The sequence below is a fragment of the Polypterus senegalus genome, chromosome 5 (genome assembly GCF_016835505.1).
Source record: "Polypterus senegalus isolate Bchr_013 chromosome 5, ASM1683550v1, whole genome shotgun sequence".
NCBI classification, from domain to species: domain Eukaryota; kingdom Metazoa; phylum Chordata; class Cladistia; order Polypteriformes; family Polypteridae; genus Polypterus; species Polypterus senegalus.
In genome coordinates, this window is record NC_053158.1 from 140,632,730 (window position 1) to 140,659,411 (window position 26,682).

The 26,682-nt window shown below is 37.0% G+C and overlaps 1 protein-coding gene across 2 annotated transcripts in view; it reads right to left on the bottom strand.

The window, feature by feature from the left end:
• The window catches only part of pou6f2 (POU class 6 homeobox 2), a 459,367-nt gene that overhangs the window by 129,874 nt on the left and 302,811 nt on the right, over positions 1-26,682 (bottom strand). The window lies entirely within an intron of this gene.

Here is a 26,682-nt window from a genome sequence, read left to right on the forward strand (position 1 = left end):
TGGACATTGTGTCCTTTAAGCCAGAATATATACAGGACTAAAAGTTCAAATATAACTTTATGAGTGTGTATCACTAATCAGCTTCTGGACTGGAAACATCCAGAAATGCTTTTATTATCAAGTATAAGACATTCAATTTATTTAATTAATAGAAAAACATAGTATATGCCTGAGAGGCTGATGCATAGTCCCACAGTTTGATGCTCAGCACAATCATTGAGAACTTTGCAGTTTTTATCAATGTATTTTTTTTTTGGAGTACTTATAGTCTTATCGCATAAGTGAATGTTTGTTGATGATGATGAATTAATCCAATACAAATGAATATGAGCGTTCCTTATAATGGACTAATTTCCTATTCAGAGTTGACCCTGCCTTGTATCTGGGGTATCCTTTATAAACATGGCTTTGAAAATGGATGGATAGGTGGATAGCATATGTCCCTCTAATTCCTAAGGCTACAAGGCATCAATACAATGTTAGAAAGCATCATTTTTGTAACCACTGCTTTACTTTGAAGTCTAGCCAGATTACACTGGAAGGGGATAGATGGACCTAGTTTAGGAGAAGGCCCTTTGGTTTTATCATTTTTGAGCTCAACCTAGCTCTTCAGATTAAACCACAGAAAAACTATCAAGGCGTTGGAATATCCGTGAGTCGAACAGCCAATACAAAGGTTCCAAAGGTTCTGCAAGCAGCATGAGAGAATGCAATAGGCATGTGGATACCACAAAATCCACAGAAACATGTATTTAAATATAATAGGTATAGAGAGAGTATTCAATGTCAAAGCTTAAAATAAGCCATCAGAGTACATCACAAGAACACCAAGGAATTCCTCAGCAGTGACAGTGTACCTTCTCAAATGTCAAAAAGAAGTCTGATCCTTCAGCTACCAATTTCAAGAAAATAAAAGAGACAGAAGGAGTGAGGAGAGAAAAATATATAAAAGCATTATTCTGGCACCTAATTAGCTCTACAATACAATTGTTTTTCCATTTGGAAAACAGGCAGGAGAAATGACTTGCTCATGGTCACACAGTGTCAGTAAAAGGATTTGAACCCAAAAACTCAAGATTTGAAGTTCAACACCTCAACCACTTTGCCACACTGCCTGCAAAAATGCAAATACAGTAACTAAATAAATATAAGAACACATCATCAGAATTAGTTTGTCACCATTTTGCACACTTAACTAAACTTTACCGATTGTTCAGCAGAGATACATTTTTAACTGTGTAATTGTAAGACGTGAAAATATCACTTCATTGCAAACAACCTTTCCAAAGTGTATGTGATTCGTTAAGAACAACATTCTGTTCAGGTATGTAAACTGTAGGGAAGCTTTCTATTAGTTTGTCAAAGAGAATTTCTAAAATGAATTCACATTTGCAAAGTGAAAGATAAATTGTTGTCAATAAAATGCAAACATCAGAAGTTGAAAGTTTTTCACTTAATCTGCTGTCTGTAAGCCCTTGCACATAGGTTTTGTTTACCAGTACACTTACAATAAACTTCAGACTTTTGAATTACACTTTTGACATACAATAAGTGAAAAGAAAGCCAGCAGAACATCAAATCTGACATCAGAACACATGTGCTCCTTGTAATTTGGTTTCAGCATGCGCTGCTGGGTCAGTTGCTGTGCAAATCAGGTGCTCTCATTCACAATTATATTTCATCACTTAGGAAGAGACTGAAATCCTGTGGTGTCACTTGTATCTGACATATCTGCCCTGCACCCAAGAGATCCAGTGAATGGCATATTTGTAAATTGCCCAATGCTCTTGTCACACCATTCACATTCAGAAAAAGTGTGAAAGTTTGCCATTTTTGGAAAATCATCACCTTTGTATGCTTCAGTATCACTAAAACTAGAACCGAGCATGCTATCACTGTCCATTTCTGATAAACAGCAGCTATTAAAACATGATAAATCACTTTCCTTTTTAAGCACTTCTCGATTCAACAGAACACATTTAGCTCACCCAGTTGCCACAAATGTTGTCTCAACAGTGCCATGCTGACAAGGAAACTCGGGGATGACAGTGTGAGCACAGTTAGCAGTGAAAGAATTATCTTAAAGTTAACATACAGGGGTCAAAGAGGAGTTGATCTGCTAGTCTAGTGGCAGGAATATTTCTTTGAAAAACAAAAAGAACACATTTTTTTTCATAAATTTTGATTAATTTCAGGAACCCATGCAGCAAGCAAGGCCATGACTTCCTGTTCAAGTTAGCATGTGGCTATGTCTACCTATGGGTACGGGATTAGAAAAATTCAGCTGCACAAACAGTCCATGTAAAAGTCATCATTATTTAAGAACAATGTCTGATCTACAAAAAATTGTGCATTCCAACCAAACCTTCGAACAGTGGAGTATTTAATATAAAAAGGTAAAACACAGCTTTTGAACAATTTGTAAATTGTTATCATTAAGGTTACAGTTTTTCATTTCCTGTGTGTTCATTTTTCTGCAGTTTCTCAAATTGTAAAATGGAATAACCATCATAATTTAACTTTGCTCATAAAATACTATTTTTGTAACCTCTGCTAAAGTATACTTCCGACTTTGAATTCAACTAAATTAAAGGGTTCACACACACTAAATTGTGTCTGGGATTGTTAGGTCTCTTTGGCCTCTTGTGGCTTTTTTTGGAACGATTGGGACAATCAGCAGGTTCCAACCACGTTGGTATAACAATAGCACAAACAGCCACAGCCATGCATCACCGTAACCTGTCCTGTCACCCTCACAAACCACTTTGACGATGAACTATTGCCCATTCAGAGCACCTTTCAGAGTTTTAAAAATGATGGCTCTTATCACTGTGCAACAGTAAAGACTGGATTCTTTTAATAATAAACTCTTGGAAACCAGAAGGAATACAAAATATCCTATTATCCCGATCCCCAAAGCATCTAACAAAAACGCCCCTTAACCATCTTAGAAAAGAATAAGTGTTAAGCCAGCATGTTTTGTACTTATATTTGAAGCTACATCCATTCATTTTCTGTCCCTATCACACTGAACCCAGTGCTGTATTACTTATTGTAACTTTAAAGCTAAACTTTAAAAACTAAATAAAAAATGATTCCTTTATAATTGAGCTTAATGAGGGAAATATTGCTTTGTTTCATTACATTTTTGTATTCACCATTACCAGAGATGAGCTGTTTAGTAAATCATGTCAAACTTAAAGCATTTTAAATTAAAAGAAAGACCATAACTAATAAAGATGCTAAAAAAAAGAAAAAGTTATTTTTGTTTGATGTGCAAAGAGCGAGCAGTTCATAATTGGGTGTCTATACTCCCTTCAACAAGGTGTGAGTTACACTATCTACATTGGATTGTGTGTTATTAATGGCTTTTGGATGCAGTTCAGAAGAACTCATTTAAAATTTGTGCACATTTTGAGTCTGCTCTGAAATGTCAGGTTTCACAAGCATCACAAATCTGAGCATAGCTAATTTTATATTACACTAAATGTTGTGACCTGATGGGCAGCAATTTCATTTTTACTGTAAGAAAAAAAAAGTTCCTGATAAACTTAAATAAAAGTAATACTGCATTACATGGAGCAACATACAAATCTTACCCCTTATGTTAATAAATGTGTTTATAAGTGCTTATTCCTCTTGTACTAGAAGTCTGTCTTTCAGATCTTTACATATCCAGCCAGCTGCAGCAGAGCTGCTTTAAGAAATGTGTCCTTGAATTTTACTTTATCTGACAAAATGAGTAGGCCAACTTGATCCAGAAGATTTACCAAGTTTTATTTTATGGTCTTAAATTGTTCTGGAAAATTGTGCAATTACTTTCATGAGCCCAGAATAAAATTTGGTTTGAAAAGAAACTGAATCTCCAGATTATTTACATAACAAAGATCCCAGAACGTAACAACGTTTTCAGTTGATGCAGTTTTTCTGATGTTTAAAGAGACTCTTAAATTGTTTTCAATATCCTGTACAAATCATTTAATCACACACTGTTTATTACAGTCTTTTGTGGAGCACATTTGGGACAACATTGTTTCAGCACATATCTATTGAAATAGGGACTGAAGCTGCAATGTCACTGTCATAGTGCAGGACAGAAGTCAGAACATAAGGTACCCAAGAGACCAGTGACACTAGGCCAAGCTACAGAGGGTGGGCAATATGCCTTAGTATAGGGTGGGGAAGCTTGGACATAATTACTCCTGGGGCACTAATGTAACATTGGAATTCTGAATGCTAAAATCTCACTTCTCTGAAACATATCTCCTTGCTCCCAGTCATTCTGGACATCTGTCTATGGGATTGCCTGGCTCTTTAAAAGAAAGCGTAAGTTCAGGATTGCAGGGAGGCTTCTACAATCCTATTTTACTCTGTTGTTAACATTTTATACTAAATACACATTTCTCTATATTTACCTTGTCCTACTAGCTTTTCAGCACCTCATCAGGCCACAACATTAAACTTTGTTATAGGCATTAGATCATTGTATTTACAATTAAGCATGTCTGCCAAGCAAAACCCATTTAGATCACATGCCTTAGGTGTGTTATCCATCTCAGGGTCCAACATTTATAACATAACGTGTAAATTATCAATTTTAATATGTGTAAATGATGCATTTTACATAATGTACATGACCCAAGATGGCCTTTAGCAGCTTGCATTAATTAATTTCTCTAAAGATAGCATTAACTTCAACCCTGCACTGGTAACTAAACTGTTCATCTTAGAACCTGTATGAGTACCTACCAGAATTGGCACCATAGCAATATAAAACAATTGCAACATTCTTGTGACAGTAAAAGGAACATTTCAGAAGGCCAGTGGTTCATAACTTAATTATAGCTAAAACTATTGAGGTTTAGGAACAGAATGGAAAGTGGAAGGCAGTACAAAAGGTATGAGTGTGTATAAAGTATGTAGGTGCCAGCCGGAAAGGAGGACAGTTTCTTACCCGGGCAGGAGATGAGAATGGAATGACAGATGAACTAATTGAAGCCGGAAGCTGGGAGCAGTTCCATCACCCATACTGCATGTGGGAGTAGTTCTCTTGTAGTGGCCCAGTCTGTATACCCGCAGGGGTGCAAGGGAGTGGGAGTCTGAACGCGCAATTCTGTCAGGGTCCCTGGGTGCCGGTAGAGGGTGCTGTTGCGGGAACTCCCTACTTTCCATATGACCCAGAAATGCTTTCTAGACGACATGCTGTGGCATTGGAAATATTCCAGAGCCAGCTTAAAAATGAGCCTGCAGCCTTATATTGGGGAGTCAAAGTTGGGAGGTAGCAGGCAACACTCAACTGGAGGACGGAAAAAGGAAGAATTTGATTAATTTGTATTGTGGCTGATTTTTGAGTGGGTGATTACTGGAAGTGTGCTTTGACTGAGTATGTTTTATTTAAATTTAAATTGTGTTGGGTATTACTGTGTCTGCATTTTGGGGCTCAGTGGTGCCCCTGGTGGTTACAATAAATAGATAGATAGATAGATAGATAGATAGATAGATAGATAGATAGATAGATAGATAGATATGTGGTGACCCAGTGTAAGTCCCTTCACCTGCCTGTGCTCCAAGAGAAGACATGTAACAAACTGTAATTTAGATGTGATAACTTGCCTTGGATAAAGGTGTCAGCCACATAAGTAAGTAAATAACAGATATCTATATATATAAATAGAATTTTATTTGTCCCGGGGGAAATTTGGTGTTTTACAGAAGCCGGTAAAACAAATAAATAACTAAATAGACACATACACACTTTGGTTTGAACACCCACCAGAATGATTATAAAGCAAGAAAATTAAAAAGAATAGTTCTGACCTGTCTGTTCCAGTTACAGTGAGGCATTATGCAGCTGTATTGCTGTTGATGTAAAGGAGTCCTAGCAGCATTTCTTGAGACACTAATAAGTTGGCTGAAATTACCCAGTGTTAGTGTGTTTGAGAGAGAATGTGCTAGATAGATTCATAATGGCATTGTTTTATTTTAATTCTCTCTTTCACTACGCCCTTCAAAGCACCCACAGTGCATCCCATAACTTAACCTCCCCTTTTAATTAGCTTGTTGATTCTGTGGGCCTCTCCTGAAATGATGTTATCAGCCCAGCACACCACAGGATATCAAGAACATGATCATACCACTACATTTACAAGAAGTTTTTAAAGGGGACACAGGAAGAACGTCAGCCTTATACAGGATGTGTGATGTGTCTGTCTGCTGTTCCTATACAGAGAATATCCCAACCTATTAAAAAAAAGAATAGCAAGATCATTCTTCTTCCCTTTTTCTTCAACCTTATCTATACCATACCTTTATTATGTAAGATATAATCTAACTCTGCTAAACTGTACACATATAAAGGTAGCTCTCAAATGACAAACACCACTCTGATATCCTGGGAGTGAAGAAAGAGGTAGTGATTTTGATGTTTCAGTGACTCATAAGAATTGACTGAGAAAATCAATTCAGCTGAGAGCAACACAAGTGCTATGGTCCATGTGTGAGATCAAATATTTATATTAAATGTATTAAAGTAATTGTGTTTGTATACAGTAAGACAAAACAGAATCTTATTTTCATTTTTTACAATTATTGTTATTTTAATCTTTACATTGTTCATATGCACCTTAGCACGGACATCGCTATTGCTCTTTTCATTTCCAATAACAGCAATATTTCGTTACAAGTTTTCCGAAGGGAGCAGAATCTCACCCCAGGAGCTCTAGTGGTGACTCAGATGAATTAAAAAAGCCACACAAATCAATTCACTGAATCAGGTAGTTCTAAAGATTTTAATCAATAAAATGAGTAATTTTGCTCATCACTGAAAGTAGAGAAAAGCCAAGCAAAATAACACCTTTTATTGGCTAACTGAAAAGATTACAATATGCAAGCTTTCGAGGCAACTCAGGCCCCTTCTTCAGGCAAGATGTAATGTAAAGCTTGCATATTGTAATCTTTTTAGTTAGCCAATAAAAGGTGTCATTTTGCTTGGCTTTTCTCTACATTCATAATGGCTAACACGGTACAACAACCTAGTACTACTCATCACTGAAAGAAAGAGAGAGAGTGAGACAGAGAGAGCTCTAAGCTGTGTATTTTTGACTAGCACCCCAAACATTTTTTGATTTTCCCTGCAGGATGTTTCTACATGCTTAATTTACTCCCATATATTACAGCTGCTGTTTTGGACTCTAGTTTCTCGCAACTCTAAATTACAATAAGCAGGTTTGGAAATGGCCCACATAGCTAGTAATTTAAAATGCCCCACTATAAGTGCTTATGGTTTGCAATGGATTTTCCATTCTTTTGTTCATATCTTGCATTCTGTACAGCTGAGACAGTCACCAAATCCTTGTGATCCTAAACACTGTACAGTAAGTAGGTTGCAAAAATTACAGTACTGTGCACATTTACAAAAATAAGAGCAATATATAAATGTAAAACACTACTTATAAAACACATATACAATGTATATCCAGATGTTAATAGATGAATATATTTAGAATTTTACAGTAGTAGTTTAGAAGTAAAGTAGATCATTAGATTAAACACAATGACAAACAGATTAGATTTTCCAAAGCTTAGATAGCTTGTAGCACTCACCTATTGAGAATCTGTAAAAAAAATGTCAACATAAATATTCTTTAAAAAAAAAAGTACAGTTTTGTTTCCAGTGACTGGTTTTAAACACAAAAGTAATCTTCTGCCAATCCATTTAGTTTTGCATGTTGTAGTTTGTCTGGTACAAAACTAATACACACTCATACATGGAGTTTTTGGAAAAAACATTGCAGTACAACATTAATCAAAATGACAAAAATTTGAACGCAGCTGCCATGAAGCATCAAATACATAAAATTTCATGTCTGAGCTTTATTTTTTTATAATACCACTCTCTCTCTTTCTCTTTATGTGTCTCTCCTACCTAAAGCTGGCAAGGTGCTCACTGTATGGTCTGTGCTTTATTAATGGTAATACTGCCGTTAAGCAGAATGTTAATTGTATTCATTTGCTGAATCCAATTATAGAAAACACTGAAAAGAATAGTTCATTGACATATGTTACCTATGAAATATAGATCAGTGGTTTTATTTATTTATTTTAATTGTACTGCACCTCAAGTAATTTGATTTGGAAAGTTTAATTTTGCTCTTGTATAATACAGCAATAGAAATCTCTCAGAACGTTTACTTGTCCAACTATAAAGAATCAGTAAACTGTTAACATCCTACACTATGATCGGCAGACTGAGTGTTTCTTAAACAAAACTAGACTAAAAGAAAGCTTATTGGTAGGTGAAGAGACATTATCTTACAAATGAAGAGACATATTATGAATTTGACATCTAAAAAATTTATTTTAGTAGCTTCTTGCAGAGTAAAACAAGACATTTAATTTTACAGTATTTATCATCAAGCTGATGTATACCAGTTCTGGGACATAAGAAGCTGCAGACTATTGAGAACAAGACAGGAGCCAACTCCACATGTGTCTCAAAGGGCACAATCACACCCATAATCTGCAATCACCAATTAGCTTAAGAAACATGTTTTTGGCATGTGGATTGCCCACACACATACACACCTAAATGGGGCCAATTTAGAATCATCCAACATGGGATGTTTGAGAAAACCTGAGCACCTGGAAGAAACCCACACAGAAATAGGAAGAGCATGTAAACTCCACATAAACAGACACTGGACAAGAGCTTGGACCCACGTAAAAGGCTAATTTCAAGTAGTAAACGGCCGTATGTCCAATGTGTTCTTCTGGACATGCCTTTTCCATTACAAGGCTGCAAGCAGATGAAGCTTGCAGCAACTGGTTTACAAGGCAGGAGTCATCCAGAGACAAAATGGGATGTAAACATATTACAGGGCACATAATAGGAACAATACTGAGTTAAATTTCTAGAGCATGGATTTTCAATCCCCATCTTGAAGCATCACTGTTTTCCCATTCTTTCCATCTTTCACATTCATTCATTCATTTACTCTTTTTTAACTGTGTATTCCTATTCAGAATTGTGCAGAACACAGCACATTATCTGGTTCTGGTTAGGATACCACTTTATCAGAAGGGACATGTGCAGAATCATTCATACATAAGCCATTAAGAAGGCAAAAAGAATGTTAAGTTATATAGCACGATTTCTTTATCACTGAAAGATGCTGAGAAATTAGTTCACGCGTTTGTTTTCAGTCGACTAGATTACTGTAACGCACTCCTCTCAGGACTACCCAAAAAAGACATAAATCGTTTGCAACTAGTGCAGAATGCAGCTGCTAGAATCCTAACTAGGAAAAGAAAATCTGAACACATTACTCCAGTTTTGATGTCACTACACTGGTTACCTGTGTCATTCAGGATTGACTTTAAAATTCTGCTTATGGTTTATAAAGCCTTAAATAATCTCGCCCCATCTTATATATCGGAATGTCTGACACCTTATATTCCAAATCGTAACCTCGGATCCTCAAATGAAGGTCTCCTTAGAATTCCAAGAACAAAGCTTAAAAGAAGTGGTGAGGCGGCCTTCTGCTGCTATGCACCTAAAATCTGGAATAGCCTGCCAATAGGAATTCACCAGGCTAATACAGTAGAGCAGTTTAAAACACTGCTGAAAACATATTACTTTAACATGGCCTTTCTATAACTTCAATTTAATTTAATTTAACTTAATCCTGATACTCTGTATGTTCAATTTCCTTATAATAACTACTCATGGTGGCTCTAAAATCCGTACTGACCCCTACTCTCTTTTCTGTTTCTTTTTCCGGTTTCTTTGTGGTGGTGGCCTGCGCCACCTCCACCTACTCAAAGCTTCATGATGCTCCAACAATGATGGATGGATTAAAAGGCAGAAGTCTACGTGACCATCATCATCATCGGGCCCTTCCGTGAGAATCCTAAATCCAAAGAGGACTGTTTCATTTATGTTAGGTAGAATGCCCAGAGGGGACTGGGCGGTCTCATGGTCTGGAATCCCTACAGATTTTATTTTTCTCCAGCCGTCTGGAGTTTTTTGTTTTTTCTGTCCCCCCTGGCCATTGAACCTTATTCTTATTCGATGTTAATTAATGTTGATTTATTTTGTTTTCTTATTGTGTCTTTTTTCTATTCTTTTTTATGTAAAGCACTGAGCTACTGTTTGTATGAAAATGTGCTATATATATAAATGTTGTTGTTGTTGTTGATGTGTAGAGTACAAGTTAATGGAGGTTATGCTTAAGTATTAAAATGCACTGTTGAAGCCACACTTGGGTCACTGCATTCATTTGAAGGCTACAAAAAAGGCAGGGAAGTCCTTGAAAAAGTCCAGAGAAGAGCGGCTAGGCTAATTCCAGGACTGCAGGAAATGTTATGAGTTATGACAACATATTAAAAGAGCTGAGCCTTTTCAGTTTAGGAAAAAGATGATTAAGAGAAGATATGATTGGAGTGTTTAAAATATGAAGGGTATTAGTACAGTGGATAGAGACTTATTTTAAAATGAGTTCATCTACAACACAGGGACATAGTTGGAAACTTGTTAAGGGTAAATTGAGCACAAACATTAGGTTTTTCTTTACACTGAGAAGCATAGACACCTGGAATAAACTATCAAGTAGTGTAGCAGTTGGACTTTAGGGACCTTCAAAACTAGTTATTTTGGAGGAGTTAAGTGGATAGGAATAGCCAATTTTTTTGAGCTGAATGGCCTGTTCTTGTATAAATTTTTAAATGTTTTAACGAGCAATTTAGACATGGGAGGTGGCACAGTGATAGAACTGCCGTCTTGCAGTAAGGAGACCAGGGTTCGCATCTCAGGTCTCCATGCATAGAATTTGCATGTCCTCTCTGTGTGTGTATGGGTTTACTTTGGGTGCTCCACTTTCCTTCGACAGTTCAAAGACATACAGATTAGGTGGATATTTAATTGGTCCTAATGCAGGGTTGGGTTTTCAGTGTATTCACCCTGTCCAGGGTTTGCCGTGTGCCCTATACTAGCTGGGATAGGCTGTGGCCTCCCTTGTGACCCTATTCGGGCTAAGCTGGTTAGAAAATGACTGAGAATTTAAAAATGGCAGTCAACTTACTAAAATGGGAAAAAATGTTAAAGGTTACTTCCAGATTGAAAAGAAAATATGGTCAGAAACACCTGATGAAGGATACATATATAGACGAAATGCTGTGTCTCTAACCTTCTCTTCTTTTCAATGTAGAATTAACCTTTACATTTATTCCTTCTTATAGATGTACAGTGATATAGCTCCTTAATTCATTACTAGCATGTCTTTGGGCTTATTGGAAAGCCAATGAGGAAACCTGTTCAGACTTGTAACAGAAGACATTCCAGTCCATAACTTAATTTGGACTTATGTCTTTGAAGTGATAATACTACCTGCTTGTTTCAATTGACACATTTTATGTTTTTATCATTAGCTTAATTTAACAGATTATAACATTTTATTCATTTTATATAGTATAAATATAATATATTTTACAGGCTACTATACTGGCTGTCAAAAAATAGGTTTTGTAACCCTCCAATTCAGACAATAAGTAGCTGTGTCCTAGAGATTGGGTTGGAGTAGACTGAAAAATCTACTAGTAGATTTTGTTGCACAAATCACTTATAAAGTAAACTAATTGCTCTTTGATTTCATATCGCCACAGCTGACCTTTTCTGCATCATACTGTTTACATAGTACTAAGCTTGTATCTCTGAACTATATATTTAGATGCCAGAATAAATGTCATTTCAGATGATACATTTAGGAATAACTCAAGATGCCTCTTTAACACAATTTACATGGAGAAGAGAGAGATCACGTATCTGTTAATTTATCTATTCAAAATCCTCTGACAGGGTGATGGGGATCAAGAGACTGTCCTAGCAAAATAAGGTACTAGGCAAGTAGCAACACCAGACTGGATGTCAGCCCATTGCAGGGTACCTATGCTAAGTCTTACTGGGTAAACTTAGAGTGGGCAATTAGCAGGCCATAGTGATAATATTACATAGTATAAAATGTAATTGTAATTGAAGATACCCTAATCTGTTTAAAATAAAAAAAGATCCAGTTTTTCCATTCAAAGAACTGGCAAAACTGAATTTGGCAAGAACAAATTAATGTTGTTCCACAGTAAGCATGCTGGGCCTCTATTAACCTTACAGTTGTCTCCATATCTAGCTCTTAAGATGGGCTTGGGATGGCGTTGAAGCAAATTTTGTATATGAAAAAATATTACATCGACTACTCATTTGTTCTGCACCATGCCTATTTTATTGTGATGATTCAAAAAGCATTCTCACATCTAGAATTTAGTTGAGCTGGGTGCATGTCTCTACTCTTTTCAGTTTGCCCCACTTGTTTCTTGTAGAAGTGCACATTAAGTTCAAACCCTTGATTTTTGCCAACAGAGTAGTCAATTATATGGAAGCACTCATATTGTCCTATACTCCTTCATGAGAAATTGCATCTGCAAAAGAATGGTGTCTTGAGATACCAACTCTTCATGGTGTTAAATCTTAATCCAGGCTCTTTTCATATGGTTGAGTGATCTGCCCACCTCGCTGTGTTTAAGAAGCATTTGAACACTTTTTGCAATGTATTTCTAACAGAATCAGTGTACGTGAAACATAAGGTAAGAAAAGATAGGCGTGACTAGTCTGGTGTTGTTCTCCTTGGTTTAGAGCTCTTCACTTGTGATGATCAATTTGTTACCTTTTTCTGAAACAGTTGTTAGAAAACAATACTCAGAGTGATGTTGATTTGATTATGATGACCTCTTTTCCTAGTCACTTTGGATAAAATCTGCTAAGTGAATAAATGTATTCATATAAAACTACTGTAATTATGGTGGAAAAACAGCCATTTTATTGGGATTTGAAAGGATAACAAGAGGGGAAACCAATAATCTATTATCCCAGAAGCCTTAAGCTTACAAAAATATAATACATTTTTAACAGTTTTTACTGGTAACTTAAACGTTTTGCTAAGAAAACAAATAATGCATTGAATGAATGTATCTTACAACACTGATTACAATTCGATTATATTTCCAAACCTTTAAAGAAGAACTGGTGGCTTATTGGCCAGCTGTTTTCTCACAGATTGGGTTGAATTTTGATCCAATCACTTGGTGTGGGGTTTGCATATTCATCAAATGTATGTGTGTCTTTCTCCAAAATCTCTGCTTTCCTTCCACATTGAAAATTATCCAGTTTGGAAAAGTTAATGACTTTAAACTGCCACTGTGTGATCATTTGAGATCTGTAACAAAGTGACACCCGGTATACTCAATACCTTTGAGTGACTATAGTCTCCTATGATGTTAAAATTGGATTAAGCTGATTCAGCAATTGGATAGATAAAAGGAAAAGGGTCAATGCCAGAAACAGTCACCCTGATACAGGTAGGCTTTACCTTCCCAGCATCCATGCTCTGTCCTAGGCATATCTTTTCAAAACAGAAAAAAATAACTGTACTGTACTGTATATACGTACATACTTCTAATTTAAATAAATCAAAAGGATATTATCTCTATGACTGCGGTGGGTTGGCACCCTGCCCAGGATTGGTTCCTGCCTTGTGCCCTGTGTTGGCTGGGATTGGCTCCAGCAGACCCCCGTGACCCTGTATTCAGATTCAGCGGGTTAGAAAATGGATGGATGGATGGATTATCTCTATGAATGCCACCATGTGAATTTAGTGAGCACTCTATTTGTTACTACAGTAATTAAAGAGCTATGTATTGGAAAAGTTGCCTCACAGCTCCAGAAAATTTGCTTCAAACCCCGTCCAGTTGCAGCCTGTGTGGAGTTTGCTGTTTGCATGCTTATTTTGTTGTTTTTCTTAGGTTCTCCATGTTTATTCCATAGATGTGTGTTACTGTAGGTAATCTTTCCCTGCAAATGATTGATGGTTCCTTTGTTACAGCTAAAGATGTCAGTATAACTGTGTTCTTTTCACTTAGTTGACAGTCTCTGCGTGGATTGAATCCACTGAGCTTCCAAGATGTGAACTTGGGCCAACACTACTCACAGAAAACAACTGATAGCCTGTTGCGTTAAAGGATAACTCTCTCAGTTAAAGTGACTAGTAAGGCTTCTCAATGCAAGGTTGTCTCTTCTTTGTGGTGGGCTTGTTCCATTTCAAGCACTGCCACATTGGGATAGAATCCAGGTAAGGTAAGGTTTTATAGTCTTCATTGTTCAAAAGCCAGATAATTAAATGATTATATCTCTAAATTCAATAGTGTTGGAAAAGCACACTTAGTAATATTCAGCCAGAGGCAATTAGTAAGTTGTAGTACATTATACTTCATTTATCTTCTATACTTGTTAACACAATATATCAAATCCACTACAATTTATTTTACAAACTTTAGGAAATTATACTTCTTTCCAAGGAATGTAAACTAGAGAAAACAGGAGATGTATTGAAGTACCTTGCAGTCTATGAGATAAACTTGAGGGCATATGCTGCATAACATATCACCTGTAACCAGAGTTTTGCAAACCCCATTTGTTTATTACATCTTGTGACCATCTTTCATTATTTCATTATTACAGAATCTGAAATCTAATTCAAAAAAGGCCACATCTGATCAATAATTTTCCATTGACAGTAAAGGTTAATCTCATTACATAAGGAGACACTATATTTTTTATTTAAAAAAATAATCTGAAACAAAAGCCATTTCTTTTGCACTTGGTAATGGCCATACTGTCATTTAATGTCAAAAGACAAAGTTGAGTGCAATTTAAGATAATAGAAAGGGCACAGCCTCCAAAGAAATTGCATTTAGAGGGGATTATTTCTATTCAAAGCAAAAGAGAGTCTTTTCCTTTAATTTCAACTGAGATGACATGGTAATTTTAGAGATTAAAAAGTCTCTCTCTGTGATCTTTGGGCGCAGAGATGGATATTAAAAATAAAAAAAAATGGATAATGCATGAGAACATTTATTTTTGTTTTTTTAATGCAAAAAGAGCTAAAGTTTGAGAGAACAGCATTATAATTTGTTTTTCCTATTGAACATTTTCAGTAGCACTGCTGTCTCACAGCTGTAGGGGACTGGGCTCAAATCCTAGTCAGTCCCCTTTTTTGTGGGCTTTACTAATTTTTCCTATATTTCATAATAGTTTTGTATGGTATTCTCTTTTTTCTGAAAAATGTGCCTCCAAATTGTCCCAGCATACGTGAGAATGTATCAATGTGTTATTTGATGGACTGTCGTTATGGTCAGGATTGTTTTTGATGTTGCTGGTTTATTGATTGTTTGATGTTGCTGGAATAGTCCTTCGTGTAAACCTAACGTTGGTTCAGAAATTGGACAGATGCATTGTTCAGCTTGGGAGAAATTGTCAAAGAATATTATAATCTTGTAGGCATCTTCACATTTGTGAAATAGACCTGTCTATCCAATGAATCACCTGATGGATTGCTTCAAAATGCTGCTAAGGAGTATCTTAAGTTCCAGTTTATTTTCTTTTAATTAATATAATATTAATAAAAAAATCTTGCTGAAAAAACAACACAAATGAGAGCTAAAAGGAAAATTCCCGAAGTTCAGTGTTTTAGCAATGTGTCGTCAAATAAGAACAGGCTGATATACCAAAAAAGAAAACCTTGATTTTTTGAAATCTATGAATGATTCAATTATTATTAATTATTGAATTATTTTAACACAAAAGTCAGTTTAAACTATTCATGAGAAAAAAACACAAGAATTTAACTGTATCCTTCCTAGAAATAGAAAATCATATATAAACTGCTCAAAAATTTTAAGGAACACTTTGAAAACACATCAGATCTCAATGGGAAAAAAAGCATGCATGATAATTATACTGATATGTCCTGGGTAATGTGTTAGGAATGAAAGGATGCCACATCGTTTGATGGAAATAGAAATTATTAACCTACAGAGGGCTGAATTCAAAGACACCCCGAAAATGAAAGTGAAAAAATGATGTGGCAGGCTAGTCCATTTTGCCGAAATTTCATTGCTGCAACTCAAAATCATACTCAGTAGTTTGCATGACCCCCACATACTTGTATGCATGCCTGACAATGTCGGGGCATGCTCCTAATGAGACGACGGATGGTGTCATGGGGTATCTCCTCCCAGATCTTTACCAGAGCATCACTGAGCTCCTGGACATTCTGAGGTGCAACCTGTTGGCGTCGGATTGACTGAAACATAATGTCTCAGAGGTGTTCTACTGGATTTAGGTCAGATGAGCATGGAGGTCTGTCAATGGTATCAATTCCTTCATCCTCCAGGAACTGCCTGCATACTCTCGTCACATGAGACTGAGCATTGTCGTGCACCAGGAAGAACCCAGGACCTATTGCACCAGCATAGGGTCTGACAATGGGTCCAAGGATTTCATCCCCATACCTAATGGCAGTGAACGTGCAGATCTGTGCGTCCCTCTATGGATATGCCTCCGCAGACCATCACTGACACACCATCAAACCGGTCATGCTGAATGATGTTACAGGCAGAATAATGTTCTCCGTGGCTTCTCCAGACCCTTTCACATCTGTCTCATGTGCTCAGCGTGAACCGGCTCTCATCTGTGAAAATCACAGGGCACCAGTGGTGGACCTGCCAATTCTGGTATTCTATGGGAAATGCCAATTGAGGTCCACGGTGCCAGGCAGTGATCAAAGGGCCCACTAGAGGATGGACCCTCAGGCAACCCTCATGTAGGGCTCTGGCAGTGCTCTTCCTATTCCTCCTTGCCCAAAGGAGCAGATACCAGTCCTGCTGATGGGTTAAGGACCTTCTGCGGCCTTGTCCAGCTCTCCTAGAGTAACTATCTCCTAGAATCTCCTCCATGCCCTTGAGACTGTGCTGGGAGACACAGCAAACCTTCTAGCAATGGCACGTATTGATGTGACTTCCTGGAGAAGTTGGACTACCTGTGCAACCTCTGTAGGGTCCAGGTATCGTCTCATGCTACCAGGAGTGACACTGACCGTAGCCAAATGCAAAACTAATCAAATAAACGGTCAGAAAAGATGAGGAAGGAAAAATGTCAGTAGCCTCCATCTGTTAAATAATTCCTGCTTTGGGGGCCATCTCATTATTGCCCCTCTAACTTCATTAACACCAAAGCAGCTGAAACTGATTAACAGCCCCCTCTGCTGCTTAATTGACCAGATCAGTATCCCAGATGTTACACTGACTTTATGATATACTCTGATTAAAAAGTGTTCCTTTCATTTTTTTCAGCAGTATATTTTCATTGTCATTGAGAAAAGATGCAAGATAGGTAAACTTTCAATATAGACCTATGTTATTTTTTTTGTAGTTTATTTTTACATTTGTAGGTCTTGATCTTCCCTATGGCCTCTACAAGTCTTTCACACAACTTACAGTGACCTTTCCTTAAACTCTGCAGTTTTCGTTACAACTGGTTTTTTTTTGCATCCCTCACTGCTTTCCCTATATCTAAGACACACCTTCCGCTATCTTGCAGGTGACTTTCTTTTTTTTTTTTACTATTTCTTCAAAGAGTTCATCTTGCAGAGCATTGCAGCCACCCTCTACCCTCTTGTTAGGTACAGTTCTCCGAAGTAGAGGAATCCCTTCCTCCAAATGCAGTCTGGTAGACCTCTGATTGCTCAATACAGATAGCATGCTTGTTTTAGCGTGTCCACATTGCAAAGTAAGAAGTTGAGATGGACAGCTCTGGTGTATTCTTCTGCCAGCTCAAAAAAGGAACGCTCTTCTCCTAATGTAATTATGCTGCCTGATTGGATATCCATACTAATAAAAGGCAAAGCCCTCACTGACTCACTGACTGACTGACACACTCATCACTAATTCTCCAACTTCCCGTGTAGGTAGAAGGCTGAAATTTGGCAGGCTCATTCCTTACAGCTTACTTACAAAAGTTGGGCAGGTTTCATTTCGAAATTCTACGCGTAATGGTCATAACTGGAACCTATTTTTCTCCATATACTGTAATGGACGTTAGCTTGATGGCCATGGGAGGCGGAGCTGCGTGTGACATCATCACGCCTCCCACGTAATCACGTGAACTGACTGTGACCGCAGTACCAAAGAGCGCTGAAGAAAAACGCTGAATACTTTATTCACGAGATACAGGTTTAATGAGAAGACACGAGGTATAAACGAGACTTTGGATCACTTTGTAATGGAGTTAAAATTGCTGTAGCGAGAAACTTTTAAGTGCCGGGTCTTAGCTAACATTAAATAAAGCCGTGGACATTGCAACATCACACAAGAGAGAAGCTCACGTGAACTGACTGAACGCAGTACGAGTGATCACTTCCATGCATCAAACCTGTTCAAAAAACGCATTACACAATTAATAAGGTGGGAAAAGGATATGCTCCGAGCTGCGCTCCACAGCTAACGCGGTCTTGCGGAAGCAACTTCGTCACACTGCCACCAAATACTCACAGAAAAATCCACAAGTTAATACACACGCTGTCTCTAGAGTTTCTACACACTCAATGTATTCCTCGCATCCCCGTTACACCCTCTGATCTCCCATTTCAATTCAGATGCCTTCAGTTTCCAGTAAGGCTCTGCTTCACGATGAGAAGTAAGAAGTCTCAGGTACAGACCCTACAAAAGGTTGCCATTGATTTCAGGCAAGATTGCTTTTCTCCTGGACAACTATACGTTGCATTCTCAAGAGTGAGCTTGCGCAGCTTCGTCATATTACAACCAGAGTGCTGAACTGACAACGTGATACATAAAGAGAACTATAATAATCGTAATAAATGAACAATGAAACAGCGGAGAACCCGTAGATTAAATAAAAAGGCAGGTTCCTTGGCAAAGCAAGGAAAAAGGATGGCTTTATATGTCGCTCGTTTATAAAACAGCGGAGAAGCTGTGTAAAGGCTGCTTCACAAAAAACCAGCGGAGCGCCTTATATGAGCAGGCAGTTAGCTAAAGAAGGGAATCAATAAATATCTATAATCGTAATAAACTAACAAAAAATAGAGTATAAGCCACGAATTAAATAAAGGAAATGGGTACCTGAACAGTAAAGTAAGTCTCGAATAGCTACACAATAGCTATAAGAATCGTAATAAACGAACAATAAAACAGTACAGAACCGCGAAGCAAGGAGAAACGACGGCCTTATATGACGTTCGTTTATAAAACAGCGGAGAAGCTGTGTGAAGGCAGCTACACAAAAAAACACCAGAGCGCCACACTCTGAATGTATTCGTCCCATCACCGTTATACCCTCTGATCTCCCATTTCAATTCAAATGCCTCAAATTTCCAGTAAGGCTCTGCTTCGCGATGACAATTAACAAGTCTCAGGGACACACCCTACAAAAGGATGCCATTGATTTGAGGCAACATTGCTTTCATCCTGGACAAAACTATACGTTGCATTCTCAAAAGTAATCTCAGTGCACAGCTTGGTCATATTACAACCGGACTGCTGAACTGACAACGTGGTTTACAAAGAGATCCTTAACAAATAGTTTTTGGTATATTTTCCCTCAGTTTAAAAAGGTTTTCTTTTCTTCTTAATAAAAATTTAAAAGCAGTTCTTCATCGCTGCGAAGCGCGGGGATTTTGCTATATACAGTATATGTGTAGATATATATGTATGTATGTATGTACTGTATATATGACAGCAACAATCATAACAGTGACAAAACAATTACATTGACAATCATGTTACGTTATTTTTAAAATGTTTCCTTTTCTTTTTCATAACTTCTTTAACACACTACTTCTCCGCTGCGAAGCGCGGGTATTTTGCTAGTACTGAATAAAAGGAAGAGTGTTGCGTCCGGTCCATGCTGAAGCAGGGCAAAGAACACTCTGGAACTGTCGATTGTAGATAGGCTTTATCATCGGCCTGCACTTTCTTGCATTAGCTCCATTTTTCTGTTTCTGTTTTAAGCATTAACAAAAAATGGATGTGTTGACACTTTTAACTACTATCATCTTCTTGTAAAATTTGCATTTTACTTTAGTTTGTTTGACATTTGATCTTTCATATCTAAACCAATTCCAGACTACCAATTTAACATTGCAGTCTTTCTCTGGGACAAGCTTATTCATAAGAGAAACTCTGCTCATTATACACTTTGCATTAATATTGTACTGCTCCTTCCTGGGCGTGAGGAAGAAAACCGCACTGACAATTTGCTTTACAAAAATGAAACAGGTTTATTTCTACCAAAACAACTTTGGTTTTTACTTTTTTCTTTTTTTCAAGAGTCTTGCACTTTCAGCCTCCTGTTTCAAAGTCATAACAGTCCACGTGAGTATCATGTTACTACCCACAGGCTTTATTTATCTCCGGCATGGCAGACAAATTTATTGTCCCGCACACAGCCGAGCTTGTGGCATTATCATCATCCAAACTTCCAAGGGGTGAATACATTTCAAATTTTCTAAACACTCAAAGATAAAGTTGATCCAATAGACATTTTTCAGCTAAACTGTTAAATCATTTACTTAATAAATCCAGTGAAAGTTTTGAGAACAGTAAGAAATTAATACAAATTAAACATTAATGCAGGCATCAGAATTGCACTTTCAGTACATTTTCAGTCAATTATGTTTTTTTTATTCACTTATTGACATAATACCCCTATCATATTCTCAATTTATGTATTTGTATCTACATTATCGATTACTTATACTATTTCTCTAATGCACAGTCTGTTGAACTAATCAGGCTTACATTTCACTGCACACTGTACATGTTTAACAGTATATGTGAGGAATAAAGTGAATATTGAACCTTGAATATTCAAGGATGGAGTCCAAGTTCACTGGCCAGTGGGACTAACCAACCTATACACATCAAATAAAAGTGAGATTATCAACCAAATGCTGATTTTTTTGTACTTATAAGACACCAAACACAACCTAATACCTTCATCCATTAGCCAACTTGCTATATCCTAACTACAGCGTCATGGGGGTCTGCTGGAGCCAATCCCAGCCAACACAGGGCGCAAGGCAGGAAACAAACCCCAGGCAGGGCGCCACTCCACTGCAGGGCGCACACACACACACACACACACACACACACCAAGCACACACTAGGGACAATTCAGAATCGCCAATGCACCTGACCTGCATGTCTTTGGACTATGGGAGAAAACCAGAGTACCCAGAGGAAACCCATGCAGACACGGGGAGAATATGCAAACTCCACGCAGGGAGGATCCGGGAAGCGAACCTGGGTCTCCTAACTGCGAGGCATCAGCGCTACCCACCACGCAACTGTGTCACCCTCTTAATAACTTCATTATACTAAAATTGGCTTTGCATGAAGAGTAGGTGATTGGGGAGACACAAAATAGAGCGTACACACATTGCATTCAATAATAAAACACAAATACAGAAAAACCCAGTGATGCTGCAAAAAGAAAAAAGGGAAATAATGTTAGCATTGTTTGGCAGCTTTCCATCCCTACAATCAATCACAAAAATCACAGTCACTAGATTGTTCAAACTGATACTGTCTTCACTAAAGCCAAACCAGCGATAAGGCACTAGATTCTACTGATGCATCTGTACATCTGTTGATGCTCACAAACTGTGCTCTAAAAATTAAACACTGCAGCTGGCAATGAAGTGTACCTGACCAATTCTATACAGCTACAAACAATAATTTTACCTCTGTTTAATATCCTAACTTAAACCCATGTGAAAAGAGAACTAGAGAAGAAACAGAGAATTATAAATAAATTAGTTGTCTTACGTTACAAAGGCATCTGTCTTGTTTTTATCCTCACAAATTCATTAACAATATCTCAAAAGTACAAGTTATTAATCGGTTCACTCTATATGGCCATTAAAGAGAGCTAGTTGGTTTAATTTGCATGAAGGCCCCCCACTGACCATTAAGCCTCTAGACCTGAGTATGACCAGCCCATTTCGGGAATAATGTAAGTTAATATTATCATTTTCAAATTTATGAAGCCTATCTAAGTAGGCTAAAATTTAAATGGGTCATATGCGAGTGCTGCATTTTTGCCTCATAGTGGAGCCAAGGAGAATCTTAAGTTCCCTTTGACTTTTTAATGACACTATTGTTAAAATAGATGTATTTACAGTAAGCTGATGCTGATGAGAAGTTAAGCAAAATGACACCTTTTATTGGCTAACTAGAAAGATTACAATATGCAAGCTTTCGAGGCAACTCAGGCCTCTTCTTCAGACAAGAGTTGATGCTGATTAAATTTATGCAGTTGTAGCATAATTAGGATCTGATATACAGTATATGTGTGGAAAAATTACTTAAATTACAAAGTGAGTCTCTTAGGTAGAAAACATGTCAAATGGTCCTTAGCAGTGGTGGCTGCAATTAGCAATAATTTGTCTCCATAATTTTAATGGAACAGTTTGTGTTCTTATGGTTTTGCTTTTCTTATGACTTTTCCAGTGACTTTCAGTTCTAGACTTTATTTACATAATCTTAACGAATCTGGGGTAGTCATGGCGTGCTCTCTTGATTGCCTGTTGCATACTGCGACATACCCAGAGACACAGTCTGACTAGTTGTAACTTACCCAGATTACATCAAGCAGGTCTGATTTAGTTTTTAGTTAAAGATGAGCTATGTGTGCATGATAGCTGGTAAACAATGAGTATTCACCTAGAACTATAATGCTTATAATACAACAATGAGGACTAAAGATCTCATGTGTTTTGGACTTCTCAAACAGAATAGTGACTAGTCTGTCTGATGTCTCAGGTCTTATGTACCATGACATAATGAGAAAATGAAAAAAAAAATGGCTGAGATTGTGGATGAACTCGCAACACCTGTTAATCCTTTGTACAGCACTGACTCAATCAGACAGCATATTATTGGCTGATAGAAAAAGGGGTGAGCTTATGATTCTTTGAAAGTATGAAACCTTGCCAGAAAATCGCCACGCAGTTGGGTAATTTGACATCCTCAGCATTTACTAGTATATCAGCAACTGTTGATCTCCAACTGTGATATTGACTTTTTCTTGCATCTTCTAAATGAGGCATCTCAAAATATAGCATAGCAGTATCATTTGTTTTATTCAGTCCACAATCATAGAGGCTGGTGCCTGTCCCAGGAGCTTCAAGCACAAGGCAGAACCATCCTGAAAAGGGCATCAGCCTAATGTGGGGCATGTTTTGATATCCAACTTTTATTAATTGTTTGTGAAAATTCCTGAATGTATTTTTATAATCTATTCACCATCTTTGGGGTGTTGACACTCAAGGATTAGTTTTTGACTTCTGTATAAACTGAAGAAGTTTAACATTTGAACCATTATAACACGACACAACTTTGTTTTTCTAGAAACACAACCATGTCAGAACTTTTTGATTGATCACTGCCATAGTGATTCTTCCAAAATTCAACAGGATGCCTGCTACCTGTGACACCAATGAAATTACTATTTAAAAGATATCCCAGACAATTATGGAGTATCCGAGTTTGTGGCTAGATCCTTCCATTCAAGCTTTCAGAAAGATTCTTTTGTTTTGTGATTTCCCATTTTATGAACTGTTTATCTCCATTCTGACTCTTGATTTCTGTTTAATGTTCCGACTTTGACAAACGATCAGCCTGACTTACAGGTTAGACTTTGGATTGCTCTCCTGGTCAATCTCAAAAAAAACTACAGTTCTCTCCAAGTCTGTATAGGGCATACTATGGACGGGTATACAGAGTCAATATGAGAATCACTAGTCAACAGGCATGTATGTTTCATAATAAAGTATAACATTATCATGTGCACTCAGTCTAGTTCAGAATCACAGGGACATGAGTCTATTCTGTAATGTTGCACTCAAGGCAGAAACCAATGCTGGCCACAGCACCAGTGCTTTTCATGGTACACTCACTCAAACACCCTTGAGGGAGGCACATTAGAATTAATCTAACAAAGTGGTTATCAAGTTCAGTCCTGGGGGGGCCAGGTTACTGCAGACTTCTGTCCCAACTGGTGGCTGCTTTTAAGTTTACAAGTTTACACTACAAAACCATTATTGCTTACCGGAGTCCAGTGGACTCCTACCTTAATTTTTCATGCTGTTACTTCCTAGTTTCCACTTTTCTGAACAAACAGAATACAAAGTGTCATGATTTTGGTGCTTTAAAATTTTTTCCTGGGTGAAATTAATTTTTCTTGTCTTTTTCTATGGATAAAAATCCATGTTTGTCATGTCAGAAAATCTCTAGGTAATTGTATTTTTATAAATGGAAGCCTCATTTTAAAAACAGAAATTCTGTCAACTTTATTTTTATTTTTTATCACAATCTAATTTTGTTTATCATGGATGTTACAATTTGTTGTTCAGTTGCTATCATGCAAACAAGAGGTTGCTTGGGGCTTGTCCCCAAAAGTCGCCTCAGATTGTGTCATCAATGCAACAATTTATAAGCCAACGTCATGTATATATTCATTGTCCAAGTTTTGTGGATATCAAAGTTGTCTTGTGCTAACTGCTGGGAGAACACAATGTATATTTGTCACGTTTTTATTGGAATGCAGCAAACATATGCATGTGTTAAATGTTGATGAATTCATTTTTAAAATCTTTTTAAGGTAAATTCTCTTTTAATGTTTTGATTTTTTAGATCACATTTTTGCTTCTCCGGACACAGGTGGACTTGACACTGAAGTGGGTGCTGTCCTTTAGCATCTAATGCACCATTCATTTTAATTGTCAGTATTTGGAAACAATGAAGGGTATAAACTGCACAGAAAAGTGGACTAAAAAGAAAATGGCAAAAGAGAGTTCTGCACTTAAAACTATGGCAAACATTACAACAATATTTGCATTTCTTAATAATGTAAATCTCAGAATGTCACACTCCTGCATTTTTGTGAATACAGAATAAAAGAAGTAAAAACAGAAGTCAATTAAAAGTGAAATAAAAGTGGAATAAAAATCTACAGCCACAAGGGCTCTCAGAACTAAACGTGAGAACCACTAACCTACCACCAACATGCTGCTCAGGTTCAGGTGAGTATGATATAGTTCACTGATGTATACATACTATTTTTTCTTATACATAATATCATTACACAAGTGTGAACTATTGTGTCAGGAATGGAAAGTGCTGAGATGCATTAGCTAAGATAGAATCTGATATGTGTTTGATCAAGTATGATTAGTGGATTATAAAAAAAGCTTTATAAAAAATGTGATTTATTATGGTTAAAGTCAAGATGAAGCACTCAGTAATAATAAAAATAAAAGCAAAGAAAGTACAATAGCTGACTTTTAGCAAAAGGGCAGCTCCAATGCCTGTACCAATTAGGGCTCAGCAGTTCACTAACTCAATAATAAGTCTTTCTGGTACTAAATTGAACAACACTCCAGCATGATGATCATTACAGAAAAGTAAAGAATCATCTCTTCATCGTCAGTGAGTATAATATATTTTCTCTTCCACCGAATTTTTCCACAATAATACGGCTTATCCTATGTCTAAAATACAGAAAGAAAACAGCTTCTCTAAAACAGAGTATTTATGCCAACAACAATAAAAAAATAATCCTTAAAAATTTCAATCTGTTGTATGATGTTTCATAGATGGGCATAGGACCAGCTAACCTAACCTCAAAGCATGTATCCTGACATACACCATTATTCAAGCTATTGTTACCAGCTGGGTTGACATGGAAAAATATGGCATCATAAATATTGCTTTTTAATTTAGTGTGCTTAATTAAATATCCTAGGGATTTAAGTAAATCATACACAGGCAAAGAAAGATAGTTGATGAAAGTGCAGTAGCAGCATCTTTTACAATATACAGCTGTCAGTAATTTTGAAAAGGTGTTTAAAATAGTTTAACACAGATTTAAAACTACTGGTAATGTACTGTATATTGCTCAATGGAGCAATATGGAGTGAGGTTTAGAATACTATCTTATTCAGATAATTTGTTTCAAGAATGTATAAGTTTTGGCAATGGATAATCATCACAACCTGCATTTAGACAGGGTGCTTAAATTTAGTCTAATTTTTGCTTTGTGCCCTCCCCCCACCATAACCTATCATCTATGGAGAAGATCGAAAGCTTAAGATTCATCAAAAAATTCAATTTCAATGGTTCTCTATGTTTTAGGGTCCCTTGATACTGAAAATATTGATATCTTGATGATGGGTGTTTGTCTGTCTATGTGTGTGTGTGTGTCTGTATGTCACAGTTTCTTAAGAATGGTCTAGAGCTAAAATGGCTGGACAGAAAAACTCTGAGCTCGAAACATAAGCCTGTTATGAGATAACGATCTGCTGATTCGTTTTTGAGCCACATCGTGCAAGAGAAAGAGACACTCTAGAGGACCCTCAAATACTGTAATTCTAAAATTAATTATTAATTCTACTCATCAATTGCTATCGTAATGACCTATTTAATGATCAGAAAGATCAGCATCAGAGTAGTAAATAATTACTTAAATGTTATGGAATAGTTCGGATTCCTAGGGTGCAAAGCCTACTGACGCTCATGTCCGAATTTTTTTAATTAAAAGCTAATTGTTACTGCATCCAGTGATTGTATTTGCTTCTAATTACAATACACATAGAACATTTATGCAAGTAACGTTTAACCATATCAATCCTCATTCATCCTCAGAGCTTCTTTATATACCTCATGACTGGATAGCAGCTGAACATGGAAAAAAATTAACTTGTGATTGGGTAGATCGAACCATGT